This window comes from Peromyscus eremicus, chromosome 11 (assembly GCF_949786415.1).
Source record: "Peromyscus eremicus chromosome 11, PerEre_H2_v1, whole genome shotgun sequence".
NCBI classification, from domain to species: Eukaryota; Metazoa; Chordata; class Mammalia; order Rodentia; family Cricetidae; genus Peromyscus; species Peromyscus eremicus.
Genome location: NC_081427.1, coordinates 44,613,991 through 44,630,285, shown reverse-complemented (window position 1 = coordinate 44,630,285; position 16,295 = coordinate 44,613,991). Strand labels below are relative to the sequence as shown.

At 45.2% G+C, this 16,295-nt stretch overlaps 1 protein-coding gene across 1 annotated transcript in view; it reads left to right on the top strand.

The window, feature by feature from the left end:
- The first annotated feature begins 6,765 nt into the window (after nucleotides 1-6,765).
- Nucleotides 6,766-16,295, top strand: part of Elovl7 (ELOVL fatty acid elongase 7) — a 73,264-nt gene continuing 63,734 nt past the window's right edge. The window contains exon 1 of the mRNA XM_059276564.1: nucleotides 6,766-6,879. The gene's annotated coding sequence lies outside the window, so the exon portion shown is untranslated. The remainder of the gene's footprint in view (nucleotides 6,880-16,295) is intronic.

The following is a 16,295-nucleotide window of genomic DNA, read 5'->3' as shown; positions in this document are numbered from 1 at the left end:
TGAGACTGATAAGATGGCTCAGTGGGCAAAGGCGCTTGCTGCCAAGCCTGAGGAGAGAGAGAGAGCCGACTCCTTCAAGTTGCCCTCTGACCTCCATACTAGGATCATGGCATGCACATGCACACAGACATTAAAAATAAATCTAAAAAATAAAATAAAGGTTGACTGAAGAACAACGTTTTGAGATAATATATGTGTTCTGATATTAGTTATGTAAAATGTTGTTATTTATTTTACATTTACATGCAAAATTACAGTATACATTGAGACACATGTAACAAAAACAGGATGGCCCATTGTTGTTTCTGGATTCCTTTTTGGAATAAAAGGAATCAAGGTAGGCTAGAGCTTCAGCTGTTGTACTTTCTCTCTCTCTCTCTCTCTCTCTCTCTCTCTCTCTCTCTCTCTCTCTCTCTCTCTCTTCCCCCCCCCCCGCCCCCACCTCTCTCTATAAGCACATTTGGAAAACATAGCATCTACATAGTTGACAATGTCTGTGCTTCAGCCTGATCATCTTGGATCACTTCCTGACTCCCGTAAATGGATAGCAAACTGCCTAATCCTCTCTTCTCCAATTGCTCTCTTCTTGTTTACTTTTGAAACCCACTCTGGCCAGATTTTTACTCCGCCCATTTATTTAAAACCATCTTTGTCAAGATCAGGCGATAACTTTCATATTGTTAAATCCACAGTCCCTTTCTAGTCCTCAGCGTTCGCTTTGCTCCACGTTGAAACATGTTCTTCTCTTACTGTGATACGAGTCTGGGTTATTCTTTAGCAAACATTCCTTTTCCTCGCCCTCCACTGTAGGCTTAATAGTTTCACAGGATGCGGATGTTGGCTTTGGCTATGTGATGGCCTCAAGGTAATGGAATGTTAGCTTGCTTGATGTGATGGGGGCCTTCAGTGTGCTCATAGGCTTTGGAATGCCATGTGAACTTTGTGATATACTGTGAGATCCCAAACCAGCTGCGGCCTCTTCCTTCTTGGCTCCCGAATACAAGTTGAATAGACATAAACTCAACTCATGGCCTAAAGCAGAGGCCCTCAGTTGAGACAAGGCCAGCTAAACTAAACCTACCCACAGATTGGTGGCCGTGAAGACAAAGACAAATCCATCAGTTATTGTACTATGGGGTGATTTGTTATACAGTGTTGTTACAGCATTCCTAACTCATCTGCCTTCTGGGACACATCAGTGCTCAGATTTCCCTGCACACTCACTCTTATTCTTCATTTCCCTAACCACTTACTACTGGGATGCCTCAGGAGCCTTTAGACCTCTTCTCTTTTCTCATGCCTGGTGTGCTCTTAGCCATCCTTATATCTTTAAAAAAAATATTGAGAGGTTGACAAGTCCTACGTTTGTATTTCCAGCCCAGCCTCTCTCTCAGTCTGCAGACTGGCATCACCAATTGCCTGCCCGATGCGCCCACTTGGATGTCTAATGGGATTCTCAAATTCAGTCAGCTCTTGAATAAGTTCTGCCCCTTGCCCTACTGCTTTCTCTCAGTCTTCCTCTTTATCAAGGCAGCATGCTCTTTGCATTGGCTCGTGGAGAATGCTTTGGAGTCATTTTTTGACATACCCTCTCTTATCTCTCACATCAGATCTCTGGGAAATGTGGTTGACACTGTCTTCACAATGAATTGCGAAGTGTGGAGGTGAGACAGACTCTCACCATGTAGTCTTGATGGGCCCGGAGCTCCCTTTGTAGCCCAGGTGGCTTTGAATTCATAGAGAGCTACCTGCCTCTGCCTCTGGGTGCCAAAATATATTTGAAGGCCTGACCCTTTTACTCCTGCCCACTTCTCTTCCCTCCTCTTTCTCTTACTTGGATAGCACAAGAGTCTCTTAACTATTTCCTGGCCCTGCCCTTCCTTTTCCCTCCCCATCCCATATTCTGTTCTCAAAAATGTTAGAATGCTCAGTTTTAAATGCCAAGCGGAAGCAAAGGCCTATAATCCCAGGTCTTAGGAGGCTGAGGCAGGAGGATTGAAAGTTTGAGGGCAGCCTGGGCTTTATAGCCAGACCTTGCCTCAAAAAGGAAAAGAAAAAGATAAACATTTTAAAACGAAGCCAGCCAGATGGTGCCGCTTTCCAGAAACTGCTTCCTTGAGGCTGCGGTTGTATCTGTTGTCTCTGCCCCCCCGCCTGGTTCAGCTCCTCCGACCTCCTCAGTCTTCTGGGGACTGTGGACTCCCAAATGTGCACATGCCCTCATCCCGGTTGTTCCCATTGGCTGGAATGCCGTTACCTGGAAAGACACACAGCTTTGCCACTTTAAAAACCCTGACCCAAATACTTCCTTTCCGTCTATTATTTCATCACTGGGGAGCAGGAGGCAGGAGGAATGGAAGTTTGAGGACAGCCTGGGCTGTGTCAGAAGTTCCATTCCCAGCCCCTGCTTCATAGTGAGTCTCAACGACACAGCACAGCACAGAAGCCTCCTTTCCCCGAGGCCTTCCCAAAACACTTCAACATTGCAGTTCCCCACCCCATATGTCCCCATGCCCTTCCCGTCTTTATGGTACCTGTCACAACCTGAACACAACGTATTTTTTTTTTGGGGGGGGGCCTGGTTATGCATTCACTTTATTGTAAGTTTCAGCTCGAATGAATGTTCTGTCCCTGAGAACAGAGCACATTTTTAGTTTGTTTTGTTGTCTGCAGAATCTTCAGATCCTGGGGGGGAAAGTAACAGCAATCGGATTTGTCTAAAAAAAAATCAATGAACCTAATTAAGCTCTTCCATGTTTGAAATTTCATTCGGATAGAAACGGTGACCAACATGTAACAATTGTCTCCAATTTCCAAAGGATTTTTCAAATCTGCCAGCCAACTTATTTGTAATGTGAAAGAAAAGCTCAAACAAGGTTTTCTTTGTTGACTGATGTCCAGCACTGAACTCAGGGCCTCGTGCCTGCTAGGCAAGTCTTCTGCCACTGAGTGACACCTCTACTACGGGAACTCTTCAGCTTCCTTTGAACTTTCAGGGGTTGGGAGTTGTCCTCCCATTGACTACTTAGTGGGAGTCCCCAAAGCTTTATGTCAAACACTGAAACCCCATTTTAAAAAAATTTGCTTATTTTCTCATATTATATACTGACCAAAGCTTCCCCCTCCCTCTACTCCTCTCTGTTCCCCCCACATCCCCCAGATCACACTCCCATCTCCCCCCGGGGAAAAGGGCAGGCTTCCCAGGGATATCAATCAACCTTGGCACAAGATACAATAAGACCAGGCCCAAACCCTTACATCAAGGCTGGCCGAGGCAACCCAGTAGGAGGAAAGGGGTCCCAAAAGCAGACAAAAGAGCCAGAGACACCCCCAACTCCCGCTCCCAAAACACCAAGCTGACAATCATAACATGTATGCAGAGGACCTAGTGAAGACCCAAGAAGGCTCTGTAATGGCTGCTTCAGTCTCTGTAAGCCCTGCTTAGTAGATTGAGCGCTGTGTTCTCCCAGTGTCCTTGACCCACCTGGGTCCCACAATTCCTCCTCCTCCTCTTCTGTTGGGTTCCCCAAGTTCCCAGTGGAGGGGCCTGATGGAGACCTCCAACTTGGGCTTTCTCTCTCTGCCTAGTGGTTGGCTGTGAGTCCTTGCGCCTGCTTCCTTGGGCTGCTGCAGGCAACCTCTTTTAACGACTGGACTAGGCACCAATCTATGAGTATAGCAGAACGTCATTAGGAACCATTTCATTGATTTCATTTATTTATTTGTTTTGCCAGGTTGCGTTTGGTTCTACCCTAAGTCTCTCCAGCCTGTCCCTAGGTATGCCTTGCCTCAGCACCCGCCCCCCCCCCTTTTTTTTTTTTTTTTTTTTGCTTTTTTTCTTGAAGATTCAGAGAGTTCTTAAAATAATCTTTGTCCCAGCACATCTTGCAGGCAGGACAGATCATAGGTTGAAGGTTTGGGGGCTGGGTTGATGTCCCAGCCCAACACTGGAAGCCTGACTGGTAACAAGAGATGGTTCAGGCTCCATGTCCTCTATTACTAGGGGTCTTCTCTAGGGTCACCCTTGTACATTCCAGGGTGTGTGTGTGTGTGTGTGTGTGTGTGTGTGTGTGTGTGTGTGTGTGTGTTCCACTGCACTAGGTTTCCATACCGCCCCCCACAAATGCCAGTCAATTCTAGTAGTCTCTCCCTCCATCCCTCCCTTCCCACCGGATCCCTTCTATTCCCATTCCCACCTGCCCACAGTCCACCCACAAAATCTATTCTATTTCCCCTTCTGAGGGAGAGCCATGGGTCCTCCACAGAGCCTTCTTTGTTTCCTTCTGTTCTTTTTTTTTTTTTTTTGAGCCCCCCGTGTTACTTACCCTCTGTAGGCCTGTGAGTGTAGCATGATTATCATTTAATTAACAGCTAATGTCCACTTATAAGTGACTATATACCATGTTTGTCTTCCTGGGTCTGGGTTACCTCACTCAGCATGATTTTTTTTGTAGTTCTCTCTATGTGTCTGCAAATTTCATGATGTCATTTTAAACTGCTGAGTAATACTTTATTGTGTAAATGTACCACATTTTCTTTATCCTTCTTTATCTGTTCTTTGGTTGAGGATTAACTCTCACACACTGATAGTGGGAGACTACAATACTCCACTCTCACCTACAGATAGGTCATCCAGCCAAAAACTAAACAGAGACAGCCTGGAGCTAACAGACATTATAAACCAAATGGACCTAACAGATATCTATAGAACATTTCAGCTAAATACAAAAGAATATACCTTTTTCTCAGTACCTCATGGAACATTCTCCAAAACTGACCACATACTCAGTCACAAAGCCAGTCTCAACAGATACAAGAAAATTAAAATACCCCCCTACATCCTATCAGACAACCATGGATTAAAGCTGGATATCAACAACAACAACAGAACAACAGAAAGCCTACAAACTCATGGAAACTGAATAACTAACTCTCTCATGACCCCTTGTGTGTGTGGGGGGGGGGTCAAAGGACCACTTTCACAGGGCTCATATAGTAGATATCCTACAAATCAGATATTTAGATTATGATTCATAACAGTAGCAAAACAACAGTTATGAAGTAGCAATAATGTAATTTTATGGTTGGGGTTCACCACAACATGAGGAACTATAATGAAGGACCACAGCATTAGGAAAGTTGAGAACTACTGCTTTAGAACCAAAGGAAATAAGCATACCTAAGAGGAGTAGATGGCAGGACATAATCAAACTGAGGGCTGAAATCAATAAAATAGCAACAAAGAGATCAATACAAAGAATCAATGACACAAAGAGTTGGTTCTTTGAGAAAAATCAAAAGATAGACAAACCCTTGTCCTAACTAACTAAAAGGCAGAGAGAATATCCAAATTAACAAAATCAGAAACAAAAGGGGGACATAACAGGCAACTAGGAAAATCCCAAGCATCATTAGGTCATATTTTAAAAACCTGTACTCCACAAACCTGGGAAAATCTAAAAGAAATGATTAACTTTGTTGATAGATACTACTTACCAAAGTCAAATCAAGATCAGATAAACAATGTAAATAAACCTATAAACCCCAAGGAAATAGAAGCAGTCAATAAAAAAACTCCCAACCCAAACAGCCCAGGCAAGGCCAGACAGTTTTAGTGCAGAATTCTACTAGATTTTCAATGAAAGCTCATTTTCGATGCACTAAGTTTAGGTCGTGGAAGCCTGGCTTACTTGATTGGTCTTGCTTTCTCTACCCACACTGTCCCTACTTGTTGAGAGTCCCTTCCTATTCTGATTCCATGCTGGGAACTCAGTGCAAGCATAGCTCACACCAGTGAGACAGTAGGGCTGGGAAGGCAAGCAAGCTCTCAGGGATGGATTGGGTAGGGATGGAGTGGGGGGTGGTCTGGTAGAAAGATCAACACTAATTTTTGGTTTTGCTGTAGAAGCAGGAACCTCTAGACTTACATTTTGTCTTCCTGCTATTACGCTTGATTAGAAATCGTTACAATGTTTACTATGATTATAACTAGACACAGGACTAGGTATATTTTAAAAAAGAAACAGGAAAATGTCTGGTGCATACACACAGGCCTGCATGCATCCAGCTCAGCACTTCCGATCCAACAATCATTGAAGGACTCCTTCAGATACGAGCTCACCAGACTTTGTTCCTTGCATCAGTTGTGGTTACTAACCATGAAAAAAAAAGTTGCATACATTGCCCTAAAAGGCCCCTGCGTCCCCAATTCAATTTCAACAATTCATCTTTTAATAATAAGAAGGGAGATTGAGCTGGGCCAAATCTGGCTTGTCTTCCCCGGGGTGGGATGGAGGCAGGCATCTTGTTGGTCTGGTCTCCCCTTTGGAGGGGGCTTCCCATTTTTCCTTCCTCTTGCCCTCCAGCTGCGCCTCCCCCAACCCCCCTCGGGGCCGGCAAGTATTCCTCATTACAGATTGTCCTGGCAGTCATCAGAGTCACTTATGATGACCATTTCCTCACTATTTTGGTTTAGCGCGGGGATGATCCCCAGCTGATTGGCGTTCATTCTCAGAAAGAAAAGGGCCCCCCAGTACAGCGACGAGAACTGACACCCCACAGTGGTCAGGGTCGGCCGGCCGGCCGGGGCTAGGCTCTGCCCGCGGCGAGGGTGGCCCCGGGAACGGCTGACAAGGCACCCCACGCCCCTCGGCGGCACCTGGCGGCGGCGGGCAGGCGGGCGGAGGGCGGTCCCGGGTGACGCGCGAGGCTGGAAGAGCCGGCAGGTGCCACCCCGCGGCCTCCACCTCTCGCCACTTGGTCGGCGGCTCCGGCAGCAGGGGCCGCTGTGTGAGCCGCGCTCGCACGGACCGACCGACCGACCGCCGCCGCCCTGCCTCTCTCCCTCCCTCCAGCGCGCGCTGCTGGGCTCCCCGCGCGGTGAGTGACCGGGCTGCGGGGCTTCGGGCTCTTTGGGCTGGGCCGAAGCTTTTGGGGGTGGCGCGGAAGACGACAGGGGGTAAGGATGTGCGAGCCCAGGGGCCAGACCGGGGGGGCCGTGCGGGTGGGGAGCGGCGGAGAGCCGGGGGCGGTGCGGGGCCGGGCCGGGCCTCCCTCCCGCCGAGGCTTGCCCGCCAGTCCTGTGCGCCCGCGCTCACCTGCGCCGCCCGGAGTCCTGCCGCTCCGCACCCCCAGGGAAGGTGGTGGTCTCAGGGACCCCGGGGGCGCAGAGGTGCTGTGAGTGGGACTCAGGGAGGGAAGTTCCTGCTCGACCTTGGACCGGGGGAGGTCACTTTCCCGGCTCCCGGACCTCGCCTCCCAGGCGCCTCTTCCCAAACCCGCGATCCCTTCTTCCTGCTTCTGGGTGTGAGCGTCCCGCCCGTGGAACTCGGGGCGCTGTCTCTTTGGCTCCCGGAGCAGCATCCCGTCCTGGTGGCTGCTGCGGGCCAAGGAGGGAGGATGAGTCCACAGCTGTGGAACAGGTCGCTCCGGAGACGGAATGCCAAAGTCTGCCGTTTATTGCCTTGGTGTCGTGCGTGGGAAGTGGGCCTTTCCCTCCTATCCCTCCCTGATTGAAACTTATCGGATGTGGAGGACCTCCTTTTGGGACAACCTGGGGAGGGAGCGGTAGGGTTCGCTGGGCACCCCAGCTCCCGATGCGGTAGGGCATCCCCACTTGCACCAGGGAAGGCTTTCAGCGACTGGCCAGTGTCTTCTGAGCCCCTTCCTGTCCCTAAAACAGCCCCCTTTCGAAAGCGTTTTCATTCAACCCTGAGCTCCCAGGTCATCCTTTATTTCACATCTCTCTTGTTCTGCGTTTCTTGCACGAAAGTCATCCTCTTTAGAGAGTGCAGCCACTGTCGTACCCCAGGCTTGCTTAGTCTCCTCATTTGTAGTTTACCCTCAGGCAGAAATTGTTCTTCTCAAGGTCATCAAACGCTGCGTTAAAAAAAAAAAAAAAAAAAAAAAATCCCTGCCCCCCTGCCCCCCTGGCCCCCTGGCCCCCTGCCCCATAGCAGATGCGTATCCAGTGCTTATGTGCTTGGCTCGAAGTACTTCACGCTGTCAGTCTTCCACAAACCTGTTAAGTAGATAATGTTTCCAGTTTAGGGTTTGGCCTCCAGCCAGCCAGGAGCGGTTGGCTGCTAGTCGGATGAGCCCAGAGTTCTTCTTTTCACGAAGTGTTGTGCAGATTCAAGCATCAGGGTCCAGACTCTCAATCTTTGGTTCCTTTTCCTTGTCTGTCTTGCTGTAATAACTAAAGCAGGTGCCACAGGCTCTTGATCTCTCTTCTTGTCTCTGCTGCTCTGTGTGAACCGCAGTGGGCCTTGTACATGTCAAGTTTTTACTTTAGACTGAGCCACACGCTCAGCCCTCTCGCCCTTAAAAGATAGATAGATAAATAGATTGATTGACAGATTGATTTCAAGCAACTTCATGTTTTAAGTCTACTTAGCTTCGATTAAAATTTGTTGCTCTGTGTCTTCATTTTATCTCAGAGGACACATTGTAATACTCTGTTTAGGTGCTCTATGTCTTCCCAAAGCTCCTGTAGAAGATGATTTCTGTTGTAATTAACCTAGTCACCAAGGTGAAAAACTTAGCCATCCTGTCTCCTGGTATTACCCCAATCCCAAACATGAAATCTTTTATCCAGTTTTCCTGTGATCTCAGCTTGCCTACATCAGTCTCAGCCTGCCCCCTACCCCATCTGCTCTTCACCAGACCCCCTCCTTCACACTCTGAACACACATTTATCACTTATCATTGACACATTTCCTTTCTCTTATTTGTTTTGAAATAAGATCTCATGTATCCCAGGGTGGCCTCAAACTCATTATGAAGCATAGGATGGCCTTGAACTTCGGATCCTCCTGCTTCTACCTCTGGATTGCTGTGATTATAGGAATGAGTCACCACTTCCGGTATTATTCACTGCTAGAGAGGGAACCCAGGGCTTTATGCAAGCTGGATAAACATTCTACCAACTGGGCCACAATCCCCAGCCAATACACATTTCAACTACTGTTTATCTTCTTTTGAAACTGTGCTTGCTTTCTGTGAGGAGATCTTTAACAACTTAAGACATTACATTGTCAGACCTTATGTCTAGTAGTTGCTTAATAGATGTTTATAGAATACAGTGCAACATGAACTAAGGTAGCATGGAAGCAGCAACCTTGATGAGAGTAGAAATCAAGCCAGTCTTACAGGATACTCATCAGTATGCATTGGTAGGTGTGTACTGCCACACTGAGGTTCTAGTCGTCCTGATTAATCATTACATCTCCTGATGTGATGTAGGAGCCAACCGTATGGGAACCATGACTCTCAAAACAAAATTGGAAACAACAGTGAGTTTTCCTAAAATAATCTTTTTTTTTTAAATTGGAAATACATAGTGCATACATAAAAGTACACAAAACCTCAGTGAACAGATGAAGCGGTGGCTATATTTAGCAGTAGTATCTTATTCTGTTAGAACGTATGATATTGGAGGAGACTGCGGTCCGGACAAACAGGAATCTTTTCCCAAAACATGTGGGTCTGATCTAAGCTGGAGAGGCCAGGCCAACAAAGAATTGGCTGTGTGTGGTAAGTGGTAAGGTTTGAGGTGAGGAGGAAAAAACTGAAGGTGCTCCCAAAGCCACAGCACCATGAGATGAGGACGGTGACCCTGGGAGAAAGGAGAGAGCCCAAGAAGCAGGACTTTCCCTCATGTCATTGTTGATTTTCTATGATGTACCTCTTGTGCCAGCATCAATTTTAAGATAGAGAAGGATTCTATTTAGAGCCACTGTGAATACGGTAGCATAGCAAATGGAGAAGCAATCTGGAACTTAAGGATTCCTGTCCTATGTTATGGAATGTGCCATCAGCAGATCTTCAGAGGGGAATGGTTCTCACATGTGTTTATGTGACTCATTCAGTTTGAACACTTAGAACTTACTGAAAAGTTGAAAATGTCTACAAATTTGGCAGATAAAAGATAGATCTTCTAAAGACAGCTATGGTGACACATACCTGCATGCCCAACTTTTGGGAGGTGGAGGCAGCTGGATCAGAAGTTCAAGATCATCTTTAGCTACATAGTAAGTTTGGGCTAGCATGGGCTAGATGGGACCCTGTTCAAGAAAACTTTTTTTTTTTTTGTCTTCTAAAAAAGTGAAATTTCCAACTATTCTTCATAACTGGTATAGGTTGATTAAAAGCACATATTAACACACTGGATTAAGGGAAGTAGCCTTTTTTTTCTAAATACAAATCAAATCACCTTTTTTTAAAAAAAAAAGATTTATTTATTTATTATGTATACATACAGTGTTCTGTCTGTGTGACAGAAGAGGGCACCAGATACCATTATAGACGGTTGTGAGCCACCATGTGGTTGCTGAGAACTGAACTCAGGACCTCTGGAAGAGCAGCCAGTGCTCTGAACCTCTGAGCCATCTCTCCAGCCCCAGAAGTAGTCTTTTATAAGTGATGGAAGTAGACATACCATCACACACAGTTAGTTCTTGAGTATTATGCGGATGAAACATTTCCACTAAGAACAATAAATGCCTGTGGGGATTAGGAAAGGGAAACTTGTGTATACTGCTTTGAGGGAATGTAAAAACTGGTATACCTACTATGGAAGTCAGTGAAGGGGCCCTTAAAAGTCTAAAAGAACAAAAAACTACCACATGATCCAGCTGTACCATTCCTGGGCATGTAAGTGAAAGATTCCAAGTCAGTTTCCATAGAGATGCTTTCATATTGACATGTTTATCATCATCCATGTAGACCATGAGGAGGGGAGGGGAAAGGTTCAGGGAGGAGAGGGGCAGGGAGAGAGGGTGATGGGATACATGTGACAAGGGAACAGAAGGGGAGAGTCGGGAAGGAAGAGAAGAAGTTAGAGTGAAGAAGGGTGCATATGGCTTTTCCATGGGTCTGGGGATTCGAACTCAGGTCCTCACACCTGCAGAGCAAGTGTTTTCTTTACCCACTGTACTTGTATGTTAACTTAAAAGGTTAGTAAAAATGAAACAGATTCCCACGTAACTCCCAAGTTTCCCAGGTTAACAGCAAACCCACCTGGGAAAGCAATACATAACACGATCACACATAACACAACACAGACTCCTTCCTTTTCATGAAAGGCATAGTGTCAAACCTGGACAAAGCAGTGATCCTTTCACAAGTTGTGTTCTGAGAAAACATTGGCTTCATGTCAGCAGAGTGGCTGGCCAGATGTTGAAGCCTGTCCAGGGTGGTGTAGGTTGGTGGGACAATGGAGTAAACTACTATCACACACAGATGGGGCAGGGCAGGTAAAACAGAGACAGACGTGAGAACTCTCTGGAGCGCAGAGAAGAAGAGCTGGGCAACTGAGAAATGGGTGATGTATGGGACATGAAATCCAGGGAACGAAAATGCAGTTCTAAGAATTGGAAATTGTGTGTGTGTGTGTGTGTGTGTGTGTGTGTGTGTGTAGTAGAATATTTTAAGGTGTGTTACTTTTGTTTATGTTGCATTTGTTTAACTCTGTGAAGCTGTGTTACTGTGCCTGTGTAAAACACTTGATGGTCTAATAAAGAACTGGCCAATAGCGAGGCAGGAGAAAGGATGGGAGGGGCTGGCAGGCAGAGAGAATATATAGAAGGAAAAACTTGGAGGAGAGATCTAAGATCTAGCAGCCAGAGACAGAGGAGGACTCCAAGGGTCAGCCACCCAGCTGCACAGCAAGCCATGGAGAAAGAGTAAGATCTACAGAAGCAAGAGAAAAGGAAAAGCCCAGAGGCAAAAGGTAGATGGGAGAAGTTAAGGAAAGCTGGCTAGAAACTAAGTCAAGCTATGGCCAGGCATACATAATTAAGAATAAGCCTCTGTGTGTGATTTATTTGGGAGCTGGGTGGCAGACCCCCCAAAAGACCAAAGACCAACCAACAGTGTGTGTGTGTGTGTGTGTGTGTGTGTGTGTATGGTGTGCATGTGGCCAGAGGTTGGTATGGGTTGTCTTTCTCAGTGTCATCCACTGGAAATACTTTTGCATAGCTACAAAAGAGGGCATGAGATGGGGTTGCCCAGGAGAGCAGGGGTGGTGAGGTTTGCCGAGTGCCTTGTTTTGACCTACCGAAGATTGTTTTATTTTATCCTATAGTCAGGGATGGGGGGATGGGGAGCTGGAAGCAGGGAAGGGGAGGGTCCTATGAAGATTGTGTTTGTAACTCAATTGTCTGATGTTTGACACTTTGGCACTGTGAACCACTCCTATACAGGTTCTGTCTCATTTCTCTATCTGATTTGGAAAGGGCAACTGTCTTCGTTGTTTACATTCTCTACCTGGCTAATATTCACCTTGCATATAAATTTTGGCATAGAAGATGGAGGGTATGAGCATCCTTTGTACCTCGGTGCTTACAGAACGCTCCACTTTAAATTTAGATTAGAAACACATTGAGATTAGAACTCTCTATAGACAATCATGCGGTGTAAATTTTGGCTGTTCTTCAGCTGTCAGTATTAGCTCACAGGTCATCTTAAGTCTGCAGGGTCTCCACAGGGTCCTTGTCTTGCACATGGGCACAGCAAGGAGGCGAGCAGGAAGGGTACTTCAGTGACACCGGGAGAAGCAAGGGTTCAAACCTGAGTCTGTCTGCACATTCCAGCTTTTCTCATGCTGCACAGCAACTCTGCTGGGTTGATCTAGGAAGTGATGTGGGAGGATGATACTATCGTTTTGGACAACCCTAAAAAGAAATCCAGTGTAGACTTTCAGCTCAAGGGCAGGAATGTATGATCTAGCAACAGAGCAGCTCCAGTAGCTCAGGACATTCTTCAGTCCCCCTTCTTCTTATGTCAGATGCCAGGTATTATTGTAATTTGCCAGGTGTTTTTAGAATTCAGTGATGTAACAAGCACAGACCAGAAATACTTATTACTTTAGGATGACTTCCCGTAGGCCTGTCTGGAGGCTTCCCTGCCCCTCCTCTTACGTGTGTTCTTGTGCCTTTTTAAGTAGACAATGGAGGGCAGGATCCTGTGGCCCCAAAAGATTTATGTCTGTTGACAGTATATATTTAAATCCTGCTGCTTATCATCCAGTTAGCACATGAGGATGGCATCATCCTTCATTCTCTTACATGCAACACCAGCAGGTGTGACTCTAATGTAAGGAAAGAAGGCAGGAGTGGCTGATGTTCTTAGGAATCTGGAGTCCAAGTGCTGAGTATTCAGGAGCTGAGGGTGGGTTCCTGTGCATGTGTAGAGTGTTTTAAATGAAGGTGCAAGAGCCAATGTTTGTTTTCAAGGAAGAAAAAAATATGAGTGATGGGTAAACAATTTAACATTAAATATAGTTTGTGTGTGTGTGTGTGTATGTGTGTGTGTGTGTGTGTGTGTGTGTATGTATGTGTGTTTAATGTTAGGTTGCTTGTGTACAATTGTGATTCCTATAGGTAAAATGGTTGGATGTTGGCAATTTGCATGTGGTCTCCCCCCCCTCCCCAAATACAGTTCTACTGAGAACCTAACATGTTGACCTGATAGGACTATAGGCCTATACACAGACTGAGCAGTGCCTAAGAATGAACACTGGCTTCCAGTAACATGTTCCCAGCCAGCTGCTAGACTGTTTGCTCAACAGGAGTCTATATTTATTGTAAACCCTTTGATTCCGGTTACACTTGTGGTTGCAATAAATTGTAAGTAAGTGTGTGAACTGCTGAAGCCTAAGTTCAGTGGGAAAGAGGATCATTATTTCTGTGAAAGGCAAACTGAATTCTTTGGAAAATTCCCCACGAAAGTGAGCCACTAAAAAAGTGGTCAGGAGAAAAGAAAACTGAGAAACAACAAACAAACAAACAAACACCTTGAGAGCTAATATCCTGTGCTTGCCTTACAAGCATTGCCTGTGTTTTAATATTCTTGATCCACTTAGAAAATGAAAACCGGAAATTGGAGAAAAGTAAGGTCTGGGTATGACTTATATCAGGCAGATGTTCTTGAGTGGCTCATCCTCAAGGAAGGTCTTAGAGATGCTTTGAAAAAGAGGGGACATGGTACATATTTATACAGTTTATGGTAAGGAAAATTTTATGTTATGTACAAAATTTTAAAGTAGTCCCCCTGACAACTAAAATAATAAAAACGGTCAACCAGAAGCAGTTGAACGGCTGCTTTCTGTTGTTACTCATGCCACACTGCAGAAAGTAGTGGGAACTGTCGACTCTGGAGCTGATCCATTCATTTGCCTACAGCAGGAAAGACAAGGGAACCTTTGCCCTTGGAATCCCCCAGCTCATGGGCAGATCTTCCTTTCCATGGCACAGCATCTCATCCTGATGGTACACGATCAACTTGTACTTCTTACTCTTCATTGGACTTTTCGCATCCATGTGGCATTTAAATTCACTTCTAATAATGTGAGCCAATATGTAGAACTTAGAGCTGGCTTCTAGCTGCCCTAAGTAGTCTACACAAGCATGGAAAGCAAAGACACACTCTGGCCAGATCTGATAAAGGACATCGAAGTTGTGTGCCACCTGATAATTCCTTAGTGCTATTATTCTGATAAGCTGAACGGGTAAGATATCACTTATTGTAGTCTCAGATATCATGGAAGTATAGCCATTCTTCCTAAGGCGTTAACGGGTTAATGAACAAAATCCAAGTTACAAAATAAGAAGAAAAAAGTAGATATTATAAATAACACATCCTGAGCACTGGCTCTCTGTCAGGCCCCACGCTGTATTCTGTGCATGCTTTCTCTCATTTCATTGGCATAAAGGGGCTGGAGAGAAGCCTCAGTAGTTAAGAGTATCTACTGTTCTTGTAGAGGACAGAAGTTCCATTTCTAGCACCCATGTTGGGCAGCTCACAGCTGACGGGCTCCCAAGGCTACAGATCTAGCTAGCATGCTGAGAGAAGAGGCACTTTCTTCAGAATGGAGCCTAAGTGCTTGCCCAACTTAAGGTCAGGTATTCTCTGTTATGCTAACTCTGAGTGTGTCTTTATACTGACTTTTTTTTTTAAGTTCTTAAATTTCCCAACTCCACTCTGGTCTATAGGTAATACTTATTACTTTCACAAACTTGACTGTGGAATATGGACAGGGTGGGGCAGCTAAGGCAATACAGTGATGTACTGAGTCCTGAGGCTCACACAATCACAGCTGAAAGTGTTAAAGGAAAATACTTTTTTTTTTTTTTTTTTTTAGCATAGAAGATTAAAAGCAGCTAGCGAAGGCCCGGGGCCTTCTCTTCATCTCACCACGTTCTTCCTTTCTGCAACCTCTGACCTTAGTGCTTGAGGTTGTTCCTTGGAGGGACCGTCTAAGTGTCTTGTAGGTCATGTTTGTGAGGTTGGTAGGGGTGAGGCTTAATAGTGTTAGCTGCTGTGTGTTCTCTAAAAATACCTATTAAACTTCAACATTGACTTTCCCTCATTTTATCAGCAGACAGGGGAAACAAGAGTGAATTGTCGACTAATTCATTCATAATAGGCCAATGTGTGCTGGTTGTTCATTTTTTTTGTTGTTGTTGTTGTTGCTGTTGTTTTGTTTTGTTTTGTTTTGAGACAGGGTCTCATGTAACCCAGGCTATCCTCAAAATCTCTGTGTAGCCAAGGATGTCTTGGAACTTTGATTTGTGCTGCCACAGCCTATTGATGCAGGGTTAGGAATCTAACCAGGGCTTTATGCATGCTGAGTAAGCACTCTACCTGCTGAGCGACACTTCCAGTCCTGATATGTGCCCTTAATCCTGGAAACCAAGAGTCTATGGCTCCAAGAAATTTAAATGATTTTCCCAAGTTCTCGTGAGTGGTGGGTGGCCGAACTTGATCTAGAATACAAATACTCTGAAAAATGATATATTCTATTACTTACTACCTATATCTGAGAGTCTGCTTTCTGGTATCTGGAAAGGAATTGTTGGGGGATATATTTCATAATTTATGAAATAGTAAGATTATAGTTTGCATAATTCACATTCTACTTTTTTCAAAAAAGCAATTTCTATAATTACACTATGACCCCAGCATAGAAGGAAGGTCAATTTAGGTCATGTGCTTGTGAGAAATGGAGCAGTAAATGGTAGCTCATGCTGAAATGTTTTGGGTTTTGGTTGTTTTAGAGCAGAAATTGTAAGGTAATATTTCCACCCCCCACCCTGGAAAATTGAAATTTGTCAAGTAGGTCCCATAAAGAGAATCTTGGGCTTGTTTTTAGATGATATTTTTCATCAGTTTTGTTGAAGACACAAAGATATTCTTCAAATTAATAGTGGCTCTTGGTAATTTACTTATAGGCATTGATGAAGTGATAATTCTCTTATAGATGTCAACAAAGGCAATCTCTTTGAAAGAATTTC